This window comes from Squalius cephalus (assembly GCF_949319135.1).
Source record: "Squalius cephalus genome assembly, chromosome: 1".
Taxonomy (NCBI): Eukaryota; Metazoa; Chordata; class Actinopteri; order Cypriniformes; family Leuciscidae; genus Squalius; species Squalius cephalus.
The window spans coordinates 57,912,756-57,939,935 of NC_137122.1; the positions used below are offsets into that span (position 1 = coordinate 57,912,756).

Sequence of the window (27,180 nt, forward strand, 5' to 3'; positions counted from 1 at the left end):
TCTCAGCAGAGGAGGATTAAACAACTCCACAAACAGCATTACCAGCTTCACTTATTACTAACCAGCCTGACTTTGTATTTTTTATTTTTTTCTTGAGATTTAACAGAGGTTTAACTCTGTGTTTCATTTAAAGTTACCATAAGAGTGATTAGTGTTTCCATTAGTTGGGCTCTTAACTCTTAGTATAACTTATGTCTTTTTTGGATGTTGTGACAGTGTGTTTGTCAAACACATTTGCAGCAGCAAAGAAAGCTAAAGAGAAATGAGATCAGGTGATAATGGTTACCTGTTGATGATTTTATATTCATCATGAAATAACCTTTTTCACTGATGTTTTTGGAATCTAACAATTGTGTTGATCCATTAATATTGTCACAACACAAACCCTGTGTTACTGCAGCATGAGATCCAGCAATATAATAACAAGAAGTTAGAAGACTTTATCAAACATGAGCACAAAAAGTCAGTCTAATATGACACACACAGACATCAACAATCAGCGCATGACTCTCAACAATGGTGACAATCAAAAGTACTTTTATGCAATGCATGCTGGGTACCAGCATACTGCAAAATTCCCAGCATGCATTGCAACATGAATAAATTATGCAGCTGAATTGTCCTATAATTTTGTTTGATTCTAAATATTTGCTTTTATTTTTTGCTGATGTTTTTGTTGTGAATTAGTAGCTTTTCAGTGATGTTCTGAATTAATGTTCATCTAAATATTTTTGATTGTCACCGTTGTTGAGATTCATACGCTGATTGTTGATATCTGTGTGTGTCAACATAAGCTAATCTTTTGATCTCATGATTGTTAAAAGCTTTAAACTGATTGTTATTATATTGCTGAACTCATTCTGCAGTAACACAGGGTTTGTGATGTGAAAGTATTAATGGATCAACACAATTGTTAGATTCCAAAGACATCAGTGAATCAGGTTATTTCATGATGATTATAAATCCATCAACAGGTAACCATCATCACCTGATCTCATTTCACTTTAGCTTTCTTTGCTGCTGCAATGTGTTTGACAAACACACTGTCACAGCCGCCAAAAAAGACATTATAAAAAGATATATTACGAGTTAAAGGCCCAACTAATGGAAACACTAATCACTCTTATGGTGACTTTAAATTAAACACATTAGAGTTAAACCTCTGTTAAATCTCAATAAAAACTAAAATCTAAAAAGTCAGTCTGGTTAGTAATAAGTGAAGCTGGTAATGCTGTTTGTGGAGTTGTTTAATCCTCCTCTGCTGAGATCTTCACAGATTTAATGTCTTCTTCTCTCTTCAGCTGATTTCATCTAAGGCTGTGTCTGAAGTCAGTTGTAGATCTTGTGTTTCTGCTCGTCTCTTTTTCTGTTCTCTTCTTTCCTTCAGTGATTCTGCTTGTTAACAGGCTTATTAAGGCTGAAATGACTCCATATTTAATATACACAGACTTTTTGACTCAGATAAGGTCCAGTTCTGGTTTATTTCTTTGCTCTTGGCTGACATGTGGCATTGCTATGGCCTGCTTGTGGCCCAGATCTGGCAAACAGGAGTGGGCCACACAAGTGCCGTAATTCCATGCTGCATGTGGGCCAGATCCGTATTCCACAAGTGCCAGATGTGGGCCGGATCCGGGCCGAAACAATGTTGCTATCTGGGTGCCTTTCCTTTGTGTGTCACAATCAAGTTGAATTTGAACACTACATCCTCCTGAAATATCCAGTAAAATAAAATGTATGAAAAAGCAACATATTGTGTGCATAAATAACCCTAAACTGTTTTGTATGCCATTTGTACAGACCTTGTGGTCAGTGTGGCAGCTGAAGTAAGAGGCTCGGAGCTCCACATGTTCTGATGGAGGGAAAACACTGACACTGTAGCCACACTTTGCTGCACACTGCTCATTTATGGGGTACACACTGGTCTCATCTGAAAGACAAATCTCTAGTTTTGCCTGCTCAAACACTCTTTATTCAGTGAAATATTTTAATCAGATTTACTAAAAGTAAAAACATGCCAGGTCAGTCATAAGAATTAAAGATATTGTGTTGAATAGCCACTGTAGGTCAGGAGTGGTGTTTTCTGACCCCTAGTTTTTAGTGAAGCTGTGCAGGACTTACCAACAGAATTAAAGGGTTCATTGCCAGTGAAGAAGAGATCAACAGCTATCATGAAGTAACGATCACAACCCATTATGAAGAATTTCTGCATGAATAAATGGGTTGAAATCTAAATATATGTGCTAGTAAGGACTAACGGGCGTGTGTTTAAGCAGACACTTTAATTCATTGGGAATATGATCACATTTCAGAGTAGGGCTGGGCGATATATATCGTGAGATTGTTATGCGCATCTCGTCAGTAAAGCCGGTTCCTTGATTAGTAGTAAATCACCATCACCTGCTTTCAGATGAAGCGGCATTTAGGGCTGAGGAGATAATTAAGTGATTAATTTAGTGATGATTGAGCATTATTGAAGACACCTGATGTTAACAAGCAGAATCACTGAAGAAGAAAATCACAAATTGTAAGTTACCATTAAGGTGATGGGTGTTTGCTTTAGTTGGGCTCTAGACCATTACATGTTTACTTCAATATTTACTGTTGTTTGTCTGCTGTTATTGATTTATAACAGTTAAATGAACAAAGTAAAATGTTATCTTATAGTGTTGGTTATGTTTTGACATAATCATGCTGTGATCTGAAAAAGGAAACTTATTGAGATAGTTTGGTTTAACTTGTTAGCAGCAGTTTAGTGATTCTTCAGCCTATGATTATCAGTACTTTACTTATAATTCTAAATACACTGCTCAAAAAAATTAAAGGAACACTTTGAAAACACATCAGATCTCAATGGGGAAAAATATAATGCTGGATATCTATACTAATATGGACTGGGTAATGTGTTATGAACGAAAGGATGCCACATCGTTTGATGAAAATGAAAATGATCAACCTACAGAGGATTGAATTCAAAGACACCCCGGAAATCTAAGTGAAAAAATGATGCAGCAGGCTGGTCCATTTTGCTGAAATTTCATTGCAGCAACTCAGAATGGTACTCAGTAGTTTGTATGGCCCCCACGTGCTTGTATGCATGCCTGACAACGTCGGGGCATGCTCCTAATGAGACGACGGATGGTGTCCTGCGGTATTTCCTCCCAGATCTAGACCAGCGCATCACTGAGCTCCTGGACAGTCTGAGGTGCAACCAGGTGATGTCAGATGGACCGAAACACAATGTCCCAGAGGTGTTCTATTGGATGTAGGTCAGGTGAGCGTGGTGGCCCTTCAATGGTATCATTCCTTCATCCTCCAGGAACTGCCTGCATGCTCTCGCCACATGAGGCCGGGCATTGTTGTGCACCAGGAGGAACCCAGGACCCACTGCACCAGCATAGGGTCTGACAATGGATCCAAGGATTTCATCCCGATACCTAATGGCAGTCAGGGTGCCATTGTCTAGCCTGCAGAGGTCTGTGCGTCCCTCCATGGATATGCCTCCCCAGACCATCACTGACCCACCACCAAACCAGTCATGCTGAACGATGTTACAGGCAGCATAACATTCTCCACGGCTTCTCCAGACCCTTTCCTGTCTGTCACGTGCTCAGGGTGAACCTGCTCTCATTTGTGAAAACCACAGGGCATCAGTGGCGGACCTGCCAATTCTGGTGTTCAATGGGAAATGCCAATCGAGCTCCCTGGTGCTGGGCAGTGAGCACAGGGCCCACTCGAGGACGTCGGGCCCTCAGGCCACCCTCATGAAGTCTGTTTCTGATTGTTTGGTCAGAGACATTCACACCAGTGGCCTGCTGGAGGTCATTTTGTAGGGCTCTGGCAGTGCTCATCATGTTCCTCCTCGCACAAAGGAGCAGATACCGGTCCTGCTGATGGGTTAAGGACCTTCTACGGCCCTGTCCAGCTCTCCTAGAGTAGCTGTCTGTCTTCCTGGAATCTCCTCCATGCTCTTGAGACTGTGCTGGGAGACACAGCAAACCTTCTGGCAATGGCACATATTGATGAGTCATCCTGAAGGAGCTGGACTGCCTGCGCAACCTCTGTAGGGTCCAGGTATCGCCTCATGCTACCAGTAGTGACACTGACCCTAGCCAAATGCAAAACTGGTGAAAAACAGTCCGAAAATATGAGTAGGGAAAAAATGTCAGTGGCCTCCACCTGTAAAACCATTCCTGTTTTGGGGGTTGTCTCACTAGCCCCGTTTACATGCACACTTTTTTGCTATTCTGATTGAGATCGTTCTGATTGACGGATTCCGGTTGACTGTTTACATGGGATGTTATCTAAACCGATCTGGTGTTTACATGTGCTGACGCTTTCAGTCGAAGTCATTTTCTGACATGCGCACACAGCTTGTCTGACGGATCTGGAAGCTCATTATTTCCACGTTTTCAATCCTGTCAAGATGGTGCATCACTTAATTGTCGCGTTTAGTTGTAGGCATCAGACGCGTTTCCACTGTCGGGCCAGTGCGAGCCATAAACGGGCCGTTTTATTGTATTGTGTAGGCTATTGTTCTTTGTTAATTATTGTCTTGTTTTGTAGCCTATTTGCATCAGTTTTTCATTCTCATACTCATATCACACTCATGATAGCATATAATTAAATATAGGCCATCATTATTGTAAAAAAAAAAAAGAAGAAAAAAAAGGAAGTTTTATCAGAAAACTGATCGGAAAGAAATCACTGGAAACAGCCTGATCGATCGCAAAACAAGAGCGACTGTTTGCTGGCATTTTTGTTGTTTAATTGAATTTTAAAACCCAAGAATAGATGTTTTACCACAGGTTTACAATAAAAATCGATACATTTATCATAATGAATTAATTTGTGTCAAAATTGCACACTAGTCACAGAAATAAAGTGGTTTACCGTTTATGACGTTTGTGAACGTTTACAAAAGAAAGAGGACACAAAACTTATTCGCGTCTGTTTCTGTTTATTTGGTAGCCTAGTAACAGGACGTATTTACATCACATTTAGAAAGAATGTTCATTTCTACAAATATGCCACCAAAAATATGACCTGAGGAGCTTTAGCACTCTCTCCCAGAAGGATACAGTTATATTTTCAGTCAGAGAAAAAGAGGATAGTCCGAGACATAGGCTACTGAAAGATAAAATAAAAACAGGATTATGATTTGTCTGATTTCTTCAAGCGTACATATTTTCCATGTTTACTATGGTAATGTTTAGCGTGCATAGTTTTTTTGCATCGGGTATAAATATTCCTACCTTATACGGTGATCAGAATCCACATCAGATCACAAACAGAAGGCATTATGTTAGCTGACAGAATTATCTGGCGCAAAACCAGGCATGCGCAGAAAGACGTACGCTCAAAGTAATCGGAACAGCTCGTTTACATGGTGTAATCTTTCGTTTGATCGGTTCATGAAAAGGTTTATTCCACCCCCTTCAATCCGACTGAAATTTCAATCGGTTTGAGCATTTTTATTCCGATTGAGGTGTTGACATGGAGCATTTTCATTCTGATTGGACTTGCACCTGGTTATAATCGGAATACAATGCTACATGTAAACGGGGCTAGTGTTGCCCATCTAGTGCACCTGCTGTTAATGTCATTAACACTAAAGCAGCTGAAACTGATTACCAACCCCTCTGTTACTTAACTGACCAGATCAATATCCCAGGAGTTTAACTGACTTGATGCTATTCTCTGATTAAAAAGTGTTCCCTTTATTTTTTTGAGCAGTGTATTTAATAAACATTGTTCTGATCAAAAGACATTCAAATAAATTCATTTAAAACACAGACATCAATAATCAGCCTGTGAATCTCAACAATGGTGACAATAATAAAGCATGTTGCAGTGGCTGCCACCAATCACAACTCATTAATGGCTCCCATCATGCATTGCGGTATGAATAAATTATGATCTGAATTGTCTATGTAATTTACTTTTCCTAATTGAATATTCTGCTCCTCACCATTGTTGAGATGCATAGACTGAATCTTGACATCTGTGTGTGCCTAAAAGAATGATTTTTTTTTTTTTTTTAAACAACTTTTAAGAAATCCTTTATATTATATTAAAAATTCTGGGCATTTATGCAGATTCACTAACCAACAACATAAATCGAAGTCAGAAAGAAGGATTTTAATGAGTTCAGTGATCAAGTTCAAATGATGATTGTCATAATATAACCAACACCATCAGATCACTTTTTTCTTTGTTCAACTGGTGATTATAATTCAGAAACAACAGACAAACAAAATCTAAAGTTAATAATATATGGGTCAAGAGTCCAACTAAAGCAACCATTGATCGTCATAACGGTAACTTACAATTTGTGATTTTCTCCTTCAGTGATTCTGCTTGTTATCATCAGGTGCCTTCAATAATGTTCAATCATCACTAAATTAATCACTTAATTATATCATTAACTTAAACACTCTTGAGTGTGGACTCATATCCCAGGAGTGTTAATTTAACACTGGAGTTTTTGCTGTGTACAAAGAGCCGTAGTTAACTGACAAGCTGAGCCATATCGCATTAATTATCGCTGGCGATACGTCCGCGATATTAATGCGATATGGCTCAGCTTGTCAGTTAACTACGGCTCTTTGTAGTAAATGCCGCTCCATCTGAAAGCAGGTGATGGCAATTTACTACTAATCAAGGAACCGGCTTTACTGACGAGATGCGCATAACAATATTGCGATTTAAATCGCCCAGCCCTACCTCAAGTTGTTTCAAACCTGTATGAATTTCTTTTTTTCTGCTGAACACAAAAGAAGATATTTTGAAAAATGTCTGTAACCAAACAGTTGATGTGTCCATTTACTTCCATAGTATTTTTTTTTCCCTACTATGGAAGTAAATGGACACATCAACTGTTTGGTTACAGACATTTTTCAAAATATCTTCTTTTGTGTTCAGCAGAAAAAATAAATTCATACAGGTTTGAAACAACTTGAGGGTGAGGATATGATGACAGAATTTTCATTTTTGGGTGAACTATCCCTTTAACAGTGTAAGATAAAAAGACACACCCACAAAATGTATTTTAACAGTAATAAACTGTAAGTTATAAAACAGGTATATACTGGCAACACTGTTGCCAGTAGTTTACTGTGAAATATTTTTTTTGGGTTACCATTGTGCAGAAGAGTAGAGCCTGTGCTTCAGTCCAGGAGAAGATCTAGAAACATTGATGATATGCTGCATGTTGCTTTATCTAACAGGCGGCGACTGTGTAGTTGCTGGTCCAGTGGAAATCTCTTTATGTGTACAATAGTTTTTTAGTGGTTTTTAATGAAAGAAGTTCACAGTAATACTTTGCTCACGTTATTTATGCATTGTATTTTAGTTAATACATTTAAATGACAGTTGGTCAATTTAAGGCAGTCGGTTTCTGCAAGTGTAATTAGTTAACTTGAATTTTAATTTAGTGCATTTTTACAGAAACAAACTGTAGATTACAGTAAATAACTGTACAATTAACAGTATATTACTGGCAACAGTGTTGCCAGTATTTTACTGTAAAAAAACCGGTAAGGTCTAACAATGTAGGCTACCCTTTAGCTCACTTTTAAACAAAGCAAAATAGGAATCACAAGGAATCTTTTGACGTTGTAATCACCTCCCCGCACTCGCGTTCTCCTTTGTCATCACTACTTTTTACAATACATTTATATTTTTTCCCCTTCTTCACGGTAATATTTCGGAAACGATCTGAAGAGAAAACGCAAAAGTAATAACTTTTATGCTGCGTTTAGACGACCGTTATGGGAGGGAAATCTGCGTGCATATGGTGATGCAAAAGTGTGTGAAATTCAATGTAGTATGCACTCAGTGGCCATGTGAAGCACTGTTCGGTGCCTTCACTGTCTAGCAGACTTTTGCTTTTACCGTTTAGATGGAAACACAACGGTGGAGCGTTTTTAAGATTTCCACTCTGGAGGGTGGTTTCACTTTTTTGCGTTTTTAAGCCCCAAAAACGCTGTCGCTGTCTAAACGAAAGGCACATCTGATAAAATATTTTTACGTTTTCACCCGCGAGCATTCTCGTGTAAACAGGCAGGGCATTATAAAATCGTCCATCATATAATGGAGTTGCACAGGTAGAAATCGCGAGGGGGTCGGTAAAAATATCATTAAAAGTATGTGTAAAATGAATTACATGATATATACTTTATATAAATGTTTGTGAAAGTACTAGTAAAACAATACAAATGCAAACAAATGCAAAATATGATTAGAAACATTTTCAGTCCCCCTCCGTTGCCTCACAGTGGTTTGGTCCTGAGCGATAGTGGAGCGTTTTTGGAGCGAGAGAAAATCACAACGCTCCGACATTAAAAAAATCCGCTCCTCGCTCCTGGCAAAATCACGCAACTCCACTCCTCGCTCCGCTCCCACTCCGCACCGCTCACATACTCTGGACCACATGGTGACATCACTGTGTGACTGGGTTCTCTAGTATTTCCAGATGGACATCACAATGTCCTTTTTGGCTCTTTTAAATCACATAACCAACCCTCTGTATAGTATGCAGGTTTAGTTTTATTTTGAATACCTCTAATCCTAAGTATTAACTTAATGTTTTAATTTTTATCCATTTAGCATCAAGACAGAGTTTGGAACAAAGGAGTCTCCATATGTGCAGTTGTCGTTTTGGGGCCTTTTACTCACATATGATGTCTTATCTCTGACCACGGCCTGCAAGATGGATCTCTACAAGTTTCCCTTCGACACCCAAATCTGCAGAATAACGTTTCAGTCTTCAGCATATCCATGTACATCTGAAACACATGAATCAGTGTTGACAAACAAACGAATAAATGAAACATAAATTATTTTAAATTGTTTGACCTATAATATATTTTAACGTTTGTTTCCAAAGACAAGGATCTTGTAATACTTCCACTCTCAAGTGCAACGGCGACTACATTAGCCTCCAGGAAAGCCTTTGAGGCCCAGGGAGAGTGGGAACTCCTCAGCATAAATATCTATAAAGCTCAAGCCCCCATTTATTGGAATAACATGGATCAGCTGATAAATCAGGTACAGAGCACAATAATATTTTTAAGTACTTTTCTAATACTTTTTATAACTGCAGACTGGAGATCTCCAAAATGGGGCATGAACTCCAAAATGGTGCGGGGTCTCCACACTCAAAGACTGCATTCCCAGCTAACAGATCCAGCCAGCAATGACATGTGGGGCCCAGATGAGGGATTCATGGGCGGCAAATATGGGCCCCATTATGGGCTTGCACCCGGGATCCACATTGGGGCAAGCCGTGGAAGCCCAGACGTACTAAAAGTGGGACCTGTAAGGGTACTGCATGGGTCTTAATTGGACTAGCTTGACTTGAAATGTATTGAGTTACAATAATTGTAACTCAATACATTTCAAGTCACGCTACTCACCACCCAGCCAGCAATGACATGTGGGGCCCAAATGGGTCTGACATGAATTGCCCAATTAAGACCCATGCAGTACCCTTACAGGTCCCACTTTTAGTACGTCTGGGCTTCCACGGCTTGCCCCAATGTGGATCCCGGGTGCAAGCCCATAATGGGGCCCACATTTGCCGCCCATGAAGCCCTCATCTGGGCCCCACATGTCATTGCTGGCTACACTGCCCACCTGTAGGCCTATGTCTCCTCTGTGTGTGCAGACTCTTCTGTAGGCCTTTCTGTAGATGTGGAATCCTGCAACTTATATTGCAGCCATAAAGCATCCGAGTATAAATTAAGTAAAGTTATTTATGCACTTGCAGGTAGGCTAGTTCCTCCACATGACAATTATCTGAGAGGATTTATTCACTGTCCAGTGCAATGGAAACAAATGGACATTACAAAGTCTTATACACAGTAAATTCCCCAGTGTTAAATTAACACTGCTCAGAGCACATATGGTCCCACTCTACATGGTGTTAAAGTAACACTGAAGCAATGTTAAAGGACAAGTTCGGTATTTTACACTTAAAGCCCTGTTTACAGATCGTTTCTGATGAAATAGAACGGTTAAGATAAAAATTTGGACACATGCTGCTGTCCCGAGAATTTTAGGTTTATTTCGCCGGTGCGCCCGCCTGCTTCACCGGCTTCATCAGTTTCGCTTCCTGACGGACAACGGCCGCTGTCTGCCGCCGCTTCCGTCGACGACGCGGATGAGATTGACGCGATACTGCGAGAAGGGGATTCCTGCTCTCTCCTGGCATCAGGCAGTGAAGGCTGGGCGAGCTCTAAGGATCTCGCGCCCCCTGCCCGTGCTTCGACGGGAAAGAGAGCGAGCATTGAGGCGGAGCTCATACGCATACTCACTCAGGCCACGGCGAGCCTCGGCCTCGATTGGGTTACGCCTGAGCAGCCCGCTCACAACCGGCTGGACGGCTACTTCCTGCCCGGGGAGCGCACTTCGCCTGCATCCAAGCCAGCGCCTTTTCTTCCTGAGCTTCACGAAGAAGTCGCTAAGTCTTGGAGCTCCCCTTTTTCGGCCAGGACACGATCTTCTGTTTCTCTGGCGTTCTCCACTGTCGACGACGCCAAGAACAGAGGATACCACTCCCTGCCGCCGGTCGAAGAGGCTATTGCAGCGCACTTATGCCCGCCCTCTGCTGGACGGCGTGCTAAGATGTCGCTGCCCTCAAAAGCCTGCCGCACGACGTCATCCCTGCTCCGCCGCGCTTTGTCCACCGCCGGGCAGGCCGCGTCAGCGTTGCATACCATGGCCACACTCTAGATTTACCAGGCTGATCTCCTCCACAAGCTGGACGAGAAAGGACCTGACGCAATCTGCGTGCCAGACCTGAGGAGCGTTACAGACCTCGCTCTCCGCGCTACCAAGTCTGCGGCACAGGCCATAGGACGGAGCATGGCCTCGCTCACCGTGTCTGAGAGACATCTCTGGCTAACGCTCTCGGACATGTCTGAGTCGGAGCGCACCGCGTTCCTCGACGCACCGCTTTCCCCTGCTGGCCTCTTCGGAACCTCGGTCAAAGACTTCACCGACAGGTTCGCTGAGGAACAGAAAGCGACCCAGGCCATGAAGCACTTCCTCCCGAAGCGCTCCAGCTCTGCAGCAGGCCGTGCGAAACCGTCTGCTCAGAGCTCACAGCCTAAGCCTCCGCCTACCGCCTCCTCTTCACAACGCCGCCAGACCCAGAGCTCGAGACCGCGCTCTTCAGAGCGTGGGCCTCCGGTCGGCTTCGCCTCAAGGTCAATCAAGCGTGCATTGCAGCTTTGAACCCTTGGGGGGCAAAAGACTGGTACCATTCAGGTGTAAGCCTGGGGACTTCCTTGAGACTGATGGTGGTGTCCACAGACGCATCCGTCTCAGGATGGGGAGCGCTGCTCGAGGGCAGACCGCTCTTTGGCCAATAGTCAAAACGGGAGAAGCTCCTTCATATAAATTGCCTCGAGATGTTAGCAGTGAGCAAAGCGCTCACGCGCTTTCGTCCCCTGATAAAGGGGTACCACGTCCTAGTATGTTCAGAAAACGTGTCGGTGGTATCCTACATAAATCGCCAGGGCAGCCTCAGGTCCCTGACCCTGTACAGGCTAACCAGACGCCTCCTGATATGGGCTCGCAGTAACCTTCTCTCGCTGAAAGCAGCGCACGTGCCAGGGCTCCTGAATATAGGACCAGACAGACTGTCCAGGAACCACGTTCCGACAGGAGAATGGTCTTTGCACCCACAGACAGTATAGCTGCTGTGGAAGAAATTCGGCAGAGCGGAAGTAGACCTGTTCGCGTCTCAGGAAAACACTCACTGTCCAGAATTTTTCTTGAAAAGCAAGGACGCGCTGACCCACATGTGGCCTCGCTGTCCTCTCTACGTTTTTCCCCGTCTCCCTCCTGACCCAGGTGGTAGAACGGATCAGGGAAGAAGGATGTTCAGTGCTGCTTGTAGCGCCGCTCTGGACGAGCCAACCTTGGTTCCCAGTTGTGATGCAGTTAGCAAGCACCGCCCCATGGCCAGTGCCTCTGAGGAAGGATCTCCTTTCTCAAGCCAACGGCTCAATCTGGCATCCTCACCCAGAGCTGTGGTCCCTCCACGTGTGGACCATCAATGGGTACCCGCTGACCTCCCACAGGGAGTGTTAAACATGATCACGCAGGCCAGAGCTCCGTCTACGCGACGTCTCTACGCCTCCAAATGGTCGGTGTTTTCTGGCTGGTGCACAGCTCGTGGCGTGTCACCCCTGAATTGCGGAGTGACGGAGGTTCTCTCCTTCCTACAGGAGCTGCTGGATAAGGGCAGGTCCCCTTCCACGCTCAAAGTCTATGTGGCGGCCATAGCAGTGTTCTCTACGACAACGCTTGGCCAGTCTATAGGAAGGAACGATTTAGTCATTCGCTTCCTTAGAGGAGCTAAGAGACTGAATCCTCCCAGACCTCCCACAGTCCCTATATGGGACCTTTCTACGGTACTGGAAGCCATGAAAGGTCTTCCTTTTGAGCCCTTGCAGAAGATTGATCTTAAACACCTGTCGTTCAAGACGGCGTTTCTTCTGGCTCTCGCTTCAGTGAAGCGCATAGGGGACTTACACGCGCTCTCAGTGAGCACGACGTGCATGGAATTTGGGCCTAATGACTCTAGGGTTATACTCAAACCTAAGCACGGTTATGTTCCTAAATCCCTCAATACACCGTTTAGGGCACAGGTCATTTCCCTGTCTGCCCTACCGGTCACTGAAGGAAATGAGGACGAAAGCCTCCTCTGCCCAGTCAGGGCATTAAGAGCTTATGTGTCTCGCTCGTCTGCCTTCAGACAGTCGGAGCAGCTCTTTGTTTCATTCAGCGGGCGTTCTAAGGGACTAGCCGCTTCGAAACAGAGCCTATCCAGATGGATAGTGGACGCAATAGCGCTAGCTTACACAACCAAGGGCATGCAATGCCCATTGGGTGTCAGGGCGCACTCCACGAGAAGCATGGCTTCATCGTGGGCCTGGTCAAGTGGGATTGCCTTGCAATATATTTGTATGGCAGCAGGCTGGGCCTCTCCGTCTACATTTATAAGGTTTTACAACCTAGAGGTTCCCACACTACAAGCCAGGCTACTGTCGGTCTAGTACGGCCAAATCTCTTAAACTGACACTGTCAGTCTTGAGTTATACGGCTATTGTGCCGTATAAGATAGATTATAGTTTTTATTTCCCAGGATGGTAGGGGAAGACTCATGAATATTCATTAGGGAAGTCATCCCTGATTGGTCTGATGACCTTACCCCAACCCCACTCCTAAACCTACCCGCCACTGGGAGTCTGATGACCTACCCCTAACCCCGCCCTAAACCTACCCGTCACTGGGGTTAAGACCAATCAGAGATGACTTCCCTAATGAATATTCATGAGTCTTCCCCTACCATCCTGGGGAAATTTTTTTCGCAGATCTTATAGATAAACTCATCTTTCAGGCATTAGGCCGACCAGGTTGACACTTCAGTGTGAGAAATCGGGGGTGTGGCGTGTGAAACCAATCCAACAGAACGGCCAGCCTGAACGGACATGCAATAACGACCCGAACTTGAGTGTTAAAGTTAATGAGATAATTAATTGATTAATTTAGTGATGATTGATCATTATTGAAGACACCTGATGTTAACAAGCAGAATCAATGAAGGAGAAAATCACAAATTGTAAGCCACCGTTATGGTGATGGGTGTTTGCTTTAGTTGGGCTCTTGACCCTAAAGCCTGGCTCACACTACAGGAGTTTTAAAATCCTAACCGATTTTGAAATCTGGTTGCAGCACACACTTAAGGAGAATCTTTGCAGATTTTCTTCCCTCAAATCTTAAACATGCTCACACTACAAGATTTGAAAATTGCGGTACACCACACACTACTAAATGTTATTAAGATTATCGTGCCAGAGGAAGCGCCTCATGTGATCTCACGCAGCAGATCTGAAGTGGAAAAGCATGGAAACAAATGGGATATACATAAAGCTCATGCTCAAAGTTTAAATTAAATATTTTATAATCAATCTGTGAATGCATCTGACAGTGACAGCCTGTCTAGAATGCGCAGACTTTCAATGCCAACTGATGAAATATCAGCAGAAAGCCTCTCGTAAAGTGAGATTCAAGGAATTAACTGTTATATAACAATGGTCTAACAAGCTCATTGTCAGGTTTATGTTGCGTTTATATTATGTGGACCCGACTCTTATTTTGACATTGTATCTTCATTTTAATCCACTTCGTTTTAACACGCTTTTTCGGTTTCATTACTGAACATGTACTCGTCTTTGTGCCTGCTGACCACAGCGTAACACTTATTTATTTAGCAATAAATAAATGGAGATAAAAACGCATATCGAGTTGAGTCACTCAAAATTACCTCAAGGGAAATTTCTTCAGCACAACAGCCCTACTTGTTTCTTGGCTATTTTGACAGCACTGACGTAATCACAGTCTTGCTCATCCCGATTTAAAATCTTAAATATCAAACATGTTTGATATGATCGGGGTGAGCCCAATTTGTGTGAGAGCAGATCGGGAGGTGCAAGATTCGATCTGTGAACGCTTCACATTACCAGATAACCTGCGCCGAACATCGGAACCGATCAAGGTCATCGACAAGATTTTTTCTCCGATTCTCGGGAAGGGTTAAATGTGGCATAAATCGGCCTAAAACTTCTGTAGTGTGAGCCAGGCATTATACGTTCACTTTAAATTTTGTTTGTCTGCTGTTATTGATTTATAACAGTCAAATGAACAAAGAAAAGTGTGATCTGATAGTGTTGGTTATGTTTTGACATAATCATGCTGTGGTCTGAAAAATGAAACTTATTGAGATCGTTTGGTTTAACTTAGTTTAACTACAGCAGCTCTGTGATTCTACATAATTTTATTTTCAGCATTTTTCTTATAATCCATAATATTTAATAAACATTGTTCTGATCAAAATACTTTCAAACTAATTTATTTTGAAACACAGACATCAATAATTAGCCTGTTAATCTCAACATTAATGTCAACAAAGGTGACAATAATAAAGCATGTTGCAGTGGCTGCCACCAATCACAACTCGCTGGCGATACGTCTGCGATATTAATGCAATATGGCTCAGCTTGTCAGTTAACTACGGCTCTTTGTAGTAAATGCCGCTCCATCTGAAAGCAGGTGATGGTGATTTACTACTAATCAAGGAACCGGCTTTACTGACGAGATGCGCATAACAATCTCACGATATATATCGCCCAGCCCTAATAAGTAATATGTTTACAAAAATTCTTATTGAGAATTAACAGAGATTCAGATGTTTATGTTTTTTTTTTTAAAGAATGTTTGCTTTTTAATATTAGTTTTTCTCTGTAACTGTATGTTTATAAATTTGTATTTATTGATTTATTTTTATTTGTGGCTGAAAAAGCTAAAGTTAGTAGGAATTAGATGATGTTACTTATTGGACTGGTTATAACGTTATCTGCACATTGCACATTTGCACAGTAAGTACATTATGCACATTATGATTGCAGTAAAAATAAAATGTAAATTTTCTTTTTTTTATTTGACTAGTGCAATTTGATACATTTTCAACAAGAAAATTAAAATGAAATTAATAATACTCTTTCTCTTCATGGCAGATCACCATCAAAAGGAGACCTCTTCTGTATTTCTTCATCATTATCCTACCAGTATTTTTCTTCATAGTGCTGGATGTGGCCTCCTTCTTCATTGATACAAGTGGATCAGACAAGCTGTGCTTTAAAGTGACTTTGCTCCTGTCTATTTCTGTGATGCTGCTGATTCTTAATGACACACTGCCCTCTACGGCTGATAAAATCCCTCTAATTGGTGAGTCTAACATAGACCTGATTGTCATTTTGCTAATAATACAATCCTATAACGGAAGCTCAAGTCAAGATAACACATATTATGAAATATGCATTAAAAAAACAGTTTTCTCCTAATAAATAATATATATATATCTGTGAATTTAGGGATTTATTGCTGAATATTCGCAAATCCTTCCTTTTTAACACTGTGTTATTAAAAAGAGTATGCACATATGCCTACTATAAAAAAGAAATACAACACCTTCTGTGCACTTTGGGTATAGGGGAGAGCAGGGCATAACACTTGTTTTGACTTTCTCAGTTTGTGCAAATTCACTAGGGTTTCAGAGTATTTTTTTTATACACATACTGTAGAACAATTATGTGGTTTTGTTTCATTAATACAATGATACTTTATCTTGATTTACCCCGATAGAATGAAAGTGAAAGGTGACAACATGCCCCATAGGTGGCATATGACAGCTTAAAATGTTATCTGATCTAATCTGATCTCATCTGATCTAATAAAAAATATGAAAGACAAACTAAAATATTTTGTCAATAAAACCCAACACGTTGATCAACACGTTGATCTCACAGTGATCTCTCCATATGATCACAATGTGAGTTCACAGTGAGCTAAAAGTGTAATCGCACAGTGCACTCACTGTGCACTCATATTATGGCCACAATGTGCGTCACCTCAGCTAGAAATGTTATTGGACATGAACTCCAACATCACTCAGACGTCAAGTTTTGGTTGAAAATAAAAAATGACGTCTTAAACATCATTAAACGTCATTAAACAACTCACAGCATCACCATCTTCACTTATTACTACCCAGATTTACTTCTGTCACATGTGTACAAAAGTCCTTATTGAGATTAATAGAGGTTTAGATGATGATGATTTATTGAAATTAATAGTTTGGTTTGATGTCACCATTGTGGTGATCAGTGTTTGATTTAGTTGGGCTGTTTGACTTGCGGTTTTAATGTTAGTTTTTCTCTGGCTGCTGAAACTGTTTATTATGGCAAGAACAGTAAGGGGCTGTTTACACCTGGCCACTTCATGCGTTTTCTCAGGTCGGATACCTATCCGATCGTGAAAAGACCAGGGGCCTCATGAACAAAGACTTGCGTTGAATTCAGACTAAAACATTGCGTACGGACAAAGCTGTAAATGTGCATATGCACAAAAAAACCCAGATGTATGAATCTCTGCGTTCGAAGGATCCCACGCATATTCTCTTTGTACATCCCAGTTAACATAAAATTGAGCGCACATGCATGAGCACAACGCCCCACCCAGTCTCCTCCCTTAATTAAATTAATTTAAATATGGTAATGAGTCCTCTTTGGCAAAAGAAAGCAGTAAGAAAATGGCAGCAAGAAACGAAACTTTACAGAAAGTGAATTGGAGGTGCTACTATCGGAGATAGAAACGAAAAAAAAAAAATATTTGTAACTTTGTCCTCCGGAATAAATAACAAAAGGAAAAAAATATGAGTGGGAGAGTTTGGCTTATGCCGTCAATGCGGTGGGATCTGAAAGTCGCACTGTAGAGTAGACTGAATACAGTTGAGACACCCATTTTTAATGATGTGAAGGTAACTAACCATTTATTGTAAATATAAAAAATAAAGACAAATAAAGAAAATAACAATTGGGCAACATTTTTGTTTATTCATCCATTTATATTCATTCATTTTATTTAAATTAGCACTGGTTAAAATGTATAAAGCAGGAACAAGATATGTAACAATATTTATTACAGTTTAAATATCTCAAATATCAAATTTTATTTTCATTTGCGTCCTATGCTGGCTAATTACGGCGTTTAACCTGTTATCATAACACTGCACAACTAAACAGTGTGTTTCCTAATAGAACTCTATCGGGGGTACAGTAGGTACACGTGTGTCTCAACTATCCCCCGCTGGCCACCTCGCACATTTCTCTAGATTTTGCAATTTCCTTGCATGACACAATACCATGAAATATGCCAGTTTTTAGGGCACATAATAACGTTTGTGGTGATACCAGTTACGTTTAACAGTCATATAGGGATAATAAGCTATTCATTGTGGAGAGTGCATGGTGAAGTGAACGTCATATCTTAGAAAAAAATACTTTTCCCGATATCTTTGGATCGGAGATGCGTCCGTTGTTCAAATTTCCCACGATCAAAGAGGACACTAATACGCACGTGCACAGCAAAAATCACAACTTGTGCTTGCTGTGAAGGCAAGTTATTTAAGGTGTCTCAACTGTACAAAGTCTACCCTAAATGACCTTAAAAAGAAATGGTCTGATATAAAGATGGACATTAAACCAAAGCTGGCATTGCCATAGACTAAGGGTTGTATCAATTTGCATATGCTTTTATATGTTCCTACTTAATTGCATAATTGATAGAATATTCCCATAAGGCTCGTGTGACAATATCAATTATTTTATAAATTGCAAATTAATAGCAATGCTTCCCACAGGTGGTGGTGCGATAGACTTGTAGAACAATTCGTTGTGTAATGTTTGCAACTACACTTCATTGCCTGTAAGAGTTGCCAACGGACAAAAACAATGAGAAATGTACATACGGCAGACATGAAATTGGTGTGGAGGAATGCACATTCTCGCGTTAATTTCACTTTTAGTACCGTGAGCGTGAAAGCTGGCGTACGCAAAGTTTTTGTGCTTACGCAAGATTGATACATGAGGCCCCAGGTGTAAATGCCCTCCGAAACGGATTTGATCGCTCAAACCACTTCAGGAGGTGGTCTGGGCTGCATTCCAGACGAAACTGGACAAGTGTAAATGCATCTGGTTGTTGAAACCACATATGTAAATTGTACTCCTCCCAAAAATGCTAAAAAAAAATCTCACCGCAAATGAGAAGCTGAGCATCTATTCATCAAGCCAACGTGCAAACTATCACAAATCAAAGTGAAAGTAAGTCGCAGACTCTTAACACACAATCATCCTCATTAAAAGTAAATTCTTAAGAAACGAAATTATCTTACCAGGGCTGTTGCCGCTATCTCTTATTTTTAAATTTTAGCTGATGATCAATAAAATGCAGTTCATATCTGTTGCTTTCGGTGACGTGCACTCCATTAAATATGCATAGCGCGGGAATTGAAGATCGGATTTAAATCCGTTTCGCAAAAACACATTTATGTGACCAGGTGTAAATGGAATCGTTTTGATAAATCAGATAGCTATCCGATCTGAGAAAACGCATGAAGTGGCCAGGTATAAACAGCCCCTAAGAGTAAATGTGATCAGATGATGTCAGCTACATGACGACGATGATGATGATAATGATAATGATATAATCACCATGCAGTGCTCTGATCAGCTGATCTCTTCTAAACCTGAGTGTAATTGATTTCATATATTTGATTATAGTAATGTTTCTACAGCATGAGATCCAACAGTGTTTAAATAAGGCAAACTATATAATATTATATGTAAAAAAAAAAAACTACACATTTTGAACTACTTGTACTCTTAGACACACTCAAACCTCAAACCCTTCTTAAGGTTTGATTTTGTCTCAATGAAGGGGTTTAAAACTTATTGTACACACACACACACACACACACACACACACACACACACACACACACACACACACACACATAAGTATATTAAATACTCTAAGATCTTCCAATTAAAATGCTGCAGGATCTCGATTTTTTTTATCCTCGATTTTTATGACCATGTAAAATTGTTACCAGAGACCATTCCCTGGATGAAATCAGTCCACTACATTTATTGTGATAATGTCTTTACTATAACAATAAGCCAACATACTTGATTACTTTTTCTCTTGCTATAACAAACTCTTACACTAGCCAGAAAAAAAAAAAAAAAAAAAACTGACATCAATTAGTCAAGGCCAAATAGCCCAATTAAAGCAATAACTGACCTCCACAATGGTGACCAAACCAAACTATTACTTTCAAACTTACTTTGACATCTAAACCTCTTTTAAGAGGTTCAGTCCTGTGTCTGCTGGGAAACTTCCCGCTAAACCTTTATAAGAATGTTAGGGGATACTGTTCTATCAATGTTATCACTAAACATGTTCAAAATGTTTTTAGAGAGTGTTATCCTACCTTTTAGGAGAACATTCTGGTAACACAAATAAAATTAGCTACAGAAAACATTACAAGAACACAATAACATAATGCTCTCAAAATATTCATAGAACAATAACATTTCCAGAGGTGCAAAATCCAGGGGCCAATGAGTAGAAGTCATTTTAGCCCTAGAAGTAGAAGTTTATTCCACCCATGAACTCAGTCATCTGATTTCACTAATTAGTTCTGTCTCCTGTTGAATTAGCAAATCCAGGTGATTGGAACAAAATACTGAGGAGGACTTTTACTTTCTGAACCTGGACTTTACACCTCTGCAATGCCACATGTCAGCCAAGAGCAAAGAAATAAACCAGAACTGGACCTTATTGTAGCCAAAAAATCTGTGTATATTAAATATGGAGTAATTTCAGCCACAGCCTTAGATGAAATCAACTGAAGAGAAAAGAAGACATTAAATCTGTGAAGATCTCAGCAGAGGAGGATTATACAACTCCACAAACAGCATTACCAGCTTCACTTATTACTAACCAGACTGACTTTATTTCTGTCAGACGGCTACAGAAGTTATTATTGAGAATTAACAGGGATTTAACTCTAATGTGTTTCATTTGAAGTCACCATAACAGTGATTAGTGTTTCCATTAGTTGGGCTCTTAACTCTTATTATATCTATTGTGTTTTTTTTTTTTTTTTGGGCTGCTGTGACCGTGTGTTTGTTAAACACATTTGCAGCAGCAAAGAAAGCTAAAGTGAAATGAGATCAAGTGATGATGGTTACCTGGTGATGTATTTATAATCATCTTGAAATAACCTGACTCACTGAGGTATTTTTCCAGCTGGGATGAGCTCATGTTGTTGTCATAGTATGAGAACCAGAGGTGTATAGTCCAGGGGTCAGAAAGTAGAAGTCCTGCCATATGTTTATTCCACCCATAAACTCAGTCAGCTGATTTCACTAATTAGTTCTGTCTCCTGTCTGAATTAGCAAATCCAGGTGATTGGAACAAAATACTGAGGAGGACTTTTACTTTCTGAACCTGGACTTTACACCCTATGTCAGGGGTGCCCAATCCTGCTCCTGGCGATCACTGTCCTGCACAGTTCATCTCCAACCCTAATCAAACACACCTGAAGCAACCAATTAAGGTCTTCAGAGCACGTCAGGATCACTTGAAAATTAAAGGCAGGTGTGTTTGATTAGGGTTGGAGATGAACTGTGCAGGACAGTCGATCGCCAGGAGCAGGATTGAGCACCCCTGCCCTATGTACATAAAGCAGGGAGATAATGAGGTGAAACCTCATGTGTCGGAACTATTTAACAGCCATGGAAACTGACAATAACAAATATTATGTGGTGAGGTAAATGCTACAGAAAAAACAAATGTAATTTCTACATGAAAAAGTTAGTTCAGTCAATAATAATAATAATAATAATAATAATAATAATAAAGTAAATCTTATATTAGTACTCCATTCAAAATTGTAGAAATTAAAGCGTAAATATCAATGATATCAAATTAAGTAAAACTTACTAAACTTTTATAATACTGATATTCCCATCATGCACTGGGGGATGAATAATTAATAAGGTTGGTTTTTCACTGTTATCCAGCTGAATTTTAGGGCTGGGCGATATATATCGTGAGATTGTTATGTGCATCTCGTCAGTAAAGCCGGTTCATTGATTAGTAGTAAATTGCCATCACCTGCTTTCAGATGGAGCGGCATTTACTACAAAGAGCCGTAGTTCACTGACATGCTGAGCCATATCGCATTAATATCGCAGACGTATCGCCGGCGATAATTAATGTGATATGGCTCAGCTTGTCAGTTAACTATGGCTCTTTGTTAGGGCTGGGCGATATATATCGTGAGATTGTTATGCGCATCTCATCAGTAAAGCCGGTTCCTTGATTAGTAGTAAATCGCCATCACCTGCTTTCAGATGGATATTCAATTAGGAAAAGTAAATTACATAAACAATTCAGATCATAATTTATTCATACCGCAATGCATGATGGGAGCCATTAATGAGTTATGATTGGTGGCAGCCACTGCAACATGCTTTATTATTGTCACCATTGTTGAGATTCACAGGCTGATTATTGATGTCTGTGTTTCTAAATAAATTCGTTTGAAAGTCTTTTGATCAGAACAATGTTTATTAAATATTTTGGATTATAAGAATAATACTGATACTCACATGCCGTAAAATCACAAAGCTGCTGCTAACAAGTTAAACCAAATTATCTCAATAAGTTTCATTTTTCAGATCACAGCATGATTATGTCAAAACATAACCAACACTATCAGATCACACTTTTCTTTGTTCATTTGACTGTTATAAATCAATAACAGCAGACAAACTAAATTTAAAGTTAATGTATAAGGGTCAATAGCCCAACTAAAGCAAACACCCATCACCATAATGGTGGCTTACAATTTGAGATTTTCTCCTTCAGTGATTCTGCTTGTTAACATCAGGTGTCTTCAATAATGCTCAATCATCACTCAATTAATCACTTAATTATCTCATTAACTTCTCTAACTTCTTTCTTAATTTAACACTGGAGTTTTTGCTGTGTAATAAATGCCGCTCCATCTGAAAGCAGGTGATGGCGATTTACTACTAATCAAGGAACCGGCTTTACTGATGAGATACGCATAACAATCTCACGATATATATCGCCCAGCCCTACTGAATTTACACCGTTTTATCATTGGTTTTGTTGTTAGGGTTGGTAACTTGTCATTTTGTGACATCTGGATTCATTTTCTACTCAAAATGAAACATTCATACTCAAAAACGATCTATCGCATGTTACCGTCATTTTGTATTGTGTACCAAGTATTGAGTTCTCTGTGTTCAAGTGTTATATTATTACTATATTGAATCAGAATGGAATCTATATAATAGATTTTACATTGTTTTGTATTGTATTTTATTACATTTAAGTTTTGCTAAGTAAAATTGTATACTTTTAAAGTAAGGTTTAATTCAGTGTTGTATTGTTTGAGTAAAATTTATTTTGATCAATTTACTAAACTTAGTTAATTAAATATTACTTAATTCTATATGTGAAGTTTAATATATTAAATTAAATTAAGTAATATTTTCTTAATTCTATTGAATGTTAAGTATCAATTAAATGTCAAATGAATGTTGCTCACTTGTAAGTCAATTTTCAGGGGTTTAATTTCAGAGGCATCTTAGCTGTTGCATTTATATATGATATAAATATATGTTTATGTTTTTACAGGGGTTTACTGCACTGGGATTTTCAGTCTCATTGGTTTGAGCATTCTGGAGACCATCTTTGTGAATTTTCTGATGGCTAAAGGAGCTGAGAGCAGATCAGTGGAAACCACAGCTGCTGTTACTGGATGCGATGGTAAGAGTCGACACAACATATTCAGTTGGTTTTCATCTGACGAAGTGTCAGCAATTTCTAATCGAAGAATTGAATATGAGATGATACACAATAATTATAACATTGATCTACAGCCATGCTTTGTTTTTCCGCTCATAGACAGTGTGAGAGACCTGCAGAGCCCTCCAGACTCAGTTACAGATCAGAACGAGATCCAGAGATGCCTCTACTGGACCAGAGTGGCAAGAATCATAGATGTGACCTTCTTGGTTATTTACATACTCACCATTATTGTGTTTCTGTCTGTGCTTCAGAAGGTTTGGATTTAGTGATGTCTTAAATACAGTACATAAGATAACACTCTACATTGACTTTTATTCATAGCTTATACGGAGTTTAAAGTTCCCCTATTATAGTTTCTAATTTTATTTTGGAGGTCTCCTACAAACATGCAGATTTGTTAGTTAGTGATGTGTTACCGTAACTGATTGGGATTCGAATTCCTGACGACGCATTTAGGCGGATCAGAATCGATTCTTTCTTTCGGGAGACTATAACTTTATTTATCAATCACTTTCAACTTTATAACTTTGCTGAACATTTACATACACATATATGTTACACACTGCATGAAAGGGAATATTCGAAAAACCATAAAAGGGCACTTAAATACAATAAGCATGCAAGGAAAACGACCGGCAGACTAACCTGACACACTGAAAGAGGATAAAAAAACACACAGATAGGAAAAGATCATAATACTTAGACAGAAACTGGAAAAGAAGCAATTTGATAGTTAATTGAATAGATATTACTCAATATCTTAGGTACACTAAAGGTTTTTTTTTTTTTTTTTTTTTTTACTGAACAAGAATCAATTATTGAGCAAATAAATTAAAAATTTGTGTTCAAAACGGTCTCCTTGCCACAGGTAATGGTTTATAATTAGAGCTTTCTGGTAGGATTTTACGGGAAATGTTAGATTTACTTCATTCATCTTTGCATTGTTACTTCACTTAATAAATAGAAGATTGTCTGGCCTTTCCAGTGTGTGTGTATTTTTTAAGGTGGTAGGTGTGTTCATTTTGACAGCTTGTAGCCATAACTAATGAGCAACATTATTAACACAATGAGTCGTACAAAAAGGCAACCGTCTGAGGAATCACCTGTTGTTAAAACAAAGAAACCTCATTCAATGGCATGTGTCTGAAAGCTTATAAAGACAGCTGCTGTGTTCCCACATGAACAAATTCTGTAGTATATTATAGTAAAATTACTCCAGTAAATATAGTGTTTTGAACCATATATGAACCATATATGGTTCAAAAACACTACATCCCACATAGCAACATTGTGTCGGCACAGATCCGGCCCACATCTGGCACACGTGGAAAGAGGATCTGGCCCACATGCAGTGTGGAATGACGCCACTTGGGTGGACCACTCCTGTTTGCCAGATCTGGGCCACAAGCAGGCCATAGCAATGCCACATGTCAGCCAAGAGCAAATAAATAAACCAGAACTGGACCTTATCTGAGCCACAAAATCTGTATATATTAAATATGGAGTCATCTCAGCCTTAATAAGCCTGTTAACAAAAAGAATAACTGAAGGAAAGAAGAGTTTCAGAGTGACAAACAGATCACCCCTGATCATAAGCTCATTATTTATTCATGCAGCAATGCATGATGGGAGCCATGAATGAGTTTTGATTGGTTGCACCCAGAATGCACTGCAACATGCTTTATAATTGTCACCATTGTTGAGATTCACAGGCTGATTCTTGATGTCAATGTGTCTAAAAACAAAATTAGTATAATGGCAAATCGTGTATAATGGAAACGTTTAAGAAATTGTAAATATTATGCTGTTCAAAGACAGTGCTATAATTAATAAAATAAATCTAACTCAGAAATTGGTTTCTTTTATTTAAGTGAACATGAAAAATGAGTGAGCAGAACTAAAAGTGTTAAGTTGTAGGTATTTAGTAATTCTAAGTGGGGTTAAATTTATATAAAGCAATCCACACAAAATGAAAAAACTAAGCTAACACTAATCATGGCTATTAAGTTACATGAACATAAAAAAAAACGTGCTAGTGGTACTTGATATAGTACTGCACACTTAAAAAAGCTTAAGATAACTCACTAATCTTAAGCTTACTTTGCTTAATTTTTTTGAGGCAACGAGTTTGCATACTTTTTTTAAGTAAGGTCAACTAATTACATTTTACAGTGTAGTTCATTCATGGCACAATGTTTCTTCCTGGTTTCCACGCACTGTTTGATCCGTTAATAACGGAGAAATGTGAATGTTTCTCACTAGATCTCGCAGCAATGTTATTACTTCAGTGGCGAATTCAAATGCTTTCTTTACTGGATCTCTTATTAGCGCTGTGTAGTCACAGTGTCGCATGATCACGATCGGCTCGCGCTGCTTTGGTCCAAACTGATAAACAACGGTCCGTCGACCACACAATAACGAGTAGCTCAGTTTCGTTCCGCTTACATTACATTTGCCATTTGATGTTGGACAATGTTGTGGTCGCGCCGGCGTCTCTTACATTATGAGCGCGCTTGCCACACGAAATTTTGGTCAGCAGGAAAAATGGTCCAACGAACCGTTCGGTTCGATATATACATGGATTTCTCGGCGACGTCATCACTGCTTGCGCACGCAACCAGGAGGCAGAAATACCCGCGGTCTTCGTACTGGAGTAAAGGGTTTAGGCTAGTAGCATAGTGGTGGTGTTGTCGCTAAGTCAAAATTTGTTGCGTAATTTATTTACATGCAGGTCTATCTGTTGTTTTATCTGCTCATTTAAATTATACATGTTGCAAGTAATTCCAAATCTAGGCAAATGGAAGAGTGGGACAGAAGGAGGAAGTTGTATGTTACTATATTCTTTCTATTCATAATTTGACGAGCTGCACATGACCACATTAGCACGTAGTTGTATGCATCAAGGGATTTGTACGCTCTAATCATTTCTCTTGTATACACACTTGCTTGAATAAGATAATTATGGCTATATATCAGGCCATACAATTGCTGGCCACTTCTTGTCATCCACAATCCAAAGATCGTCATGTATTGCGTAGGGATCCGGCAAGATCTCACCATTGCTGAGAGTAAGTTTTATTTATTCTTTTTGCAGCGTAGTTTTTCACCTAAAAAACGGAATAGGTGACACCTATATTTAACAGCGCTTCGTCAGAAGTACAAACACAACATCCGTTTTTTAAATCCTATCCAATGTTTGAAAGGAAAGGAGTAAACACGGTCACTAGTAGGTTGTGACGGACGGCTGTCAATTTAAAATGTGGAGCGGTGTATTCGTTCCATGTGTTTCCTGTCAGAAAACAAATAGATAATTTGGTAAATTTAAATTTAACAGAATTTATCAACTTGTTGCCTGCTGTGGTTGTGGGTCCTTTCTAAAAAATATGAACGTTTTTGGTTTAATATATTCTTAATATATAAGACTGTCAATTATCTAATTTCATGTTTTATATTTTATTTGTTCATTGTTTATTTTGTTGGGTTTTAGTTGGAGTTGGTCAGAACTGTTTAAAAAAAAACAATAATAATAATAATAATAACTTTTGTTACATAGTGATGTTTAAATGTCCGGATTTTGATTCGTAAACAGTTGGACGTTTTACATAATGTTATATTAATATGAAACACAAACAAACAGATCCAACTCTGAAATTGCAGTTTATTATTGAGTCAACAAGAAATTACAAACAATGCGAAATCTACGTTAATTACAATGTTCTTTTACAGAACTCGTCATAACAGCTATAGCGGTTTTCTGCCTCCTGGATGCGCACACGCATCCGGTATTGTTTGTATACAAGAAACCCGTGTATATATAATGTTTTTTTTAAAATGTTTAGTTTATTGTTGTACATTTAA

The 27,180-nt window shown here is 39.6% G+C and overlaps 1 protein-coding gene across 1 annotated transcript in view; it reads right to left on the reverse strand.

Moving 5' to 3' along the window:
* The window catches only part of myadml2 (myeloid associated differentiation marker like 2), a 235,087-nt gene that overhangs the window by 49,070 nt on the left and 158,837 nt on the right, over positions 1–27,180 (reverse strand). The gene's annotated exons all lie outside the window — the stretch shown is intronic.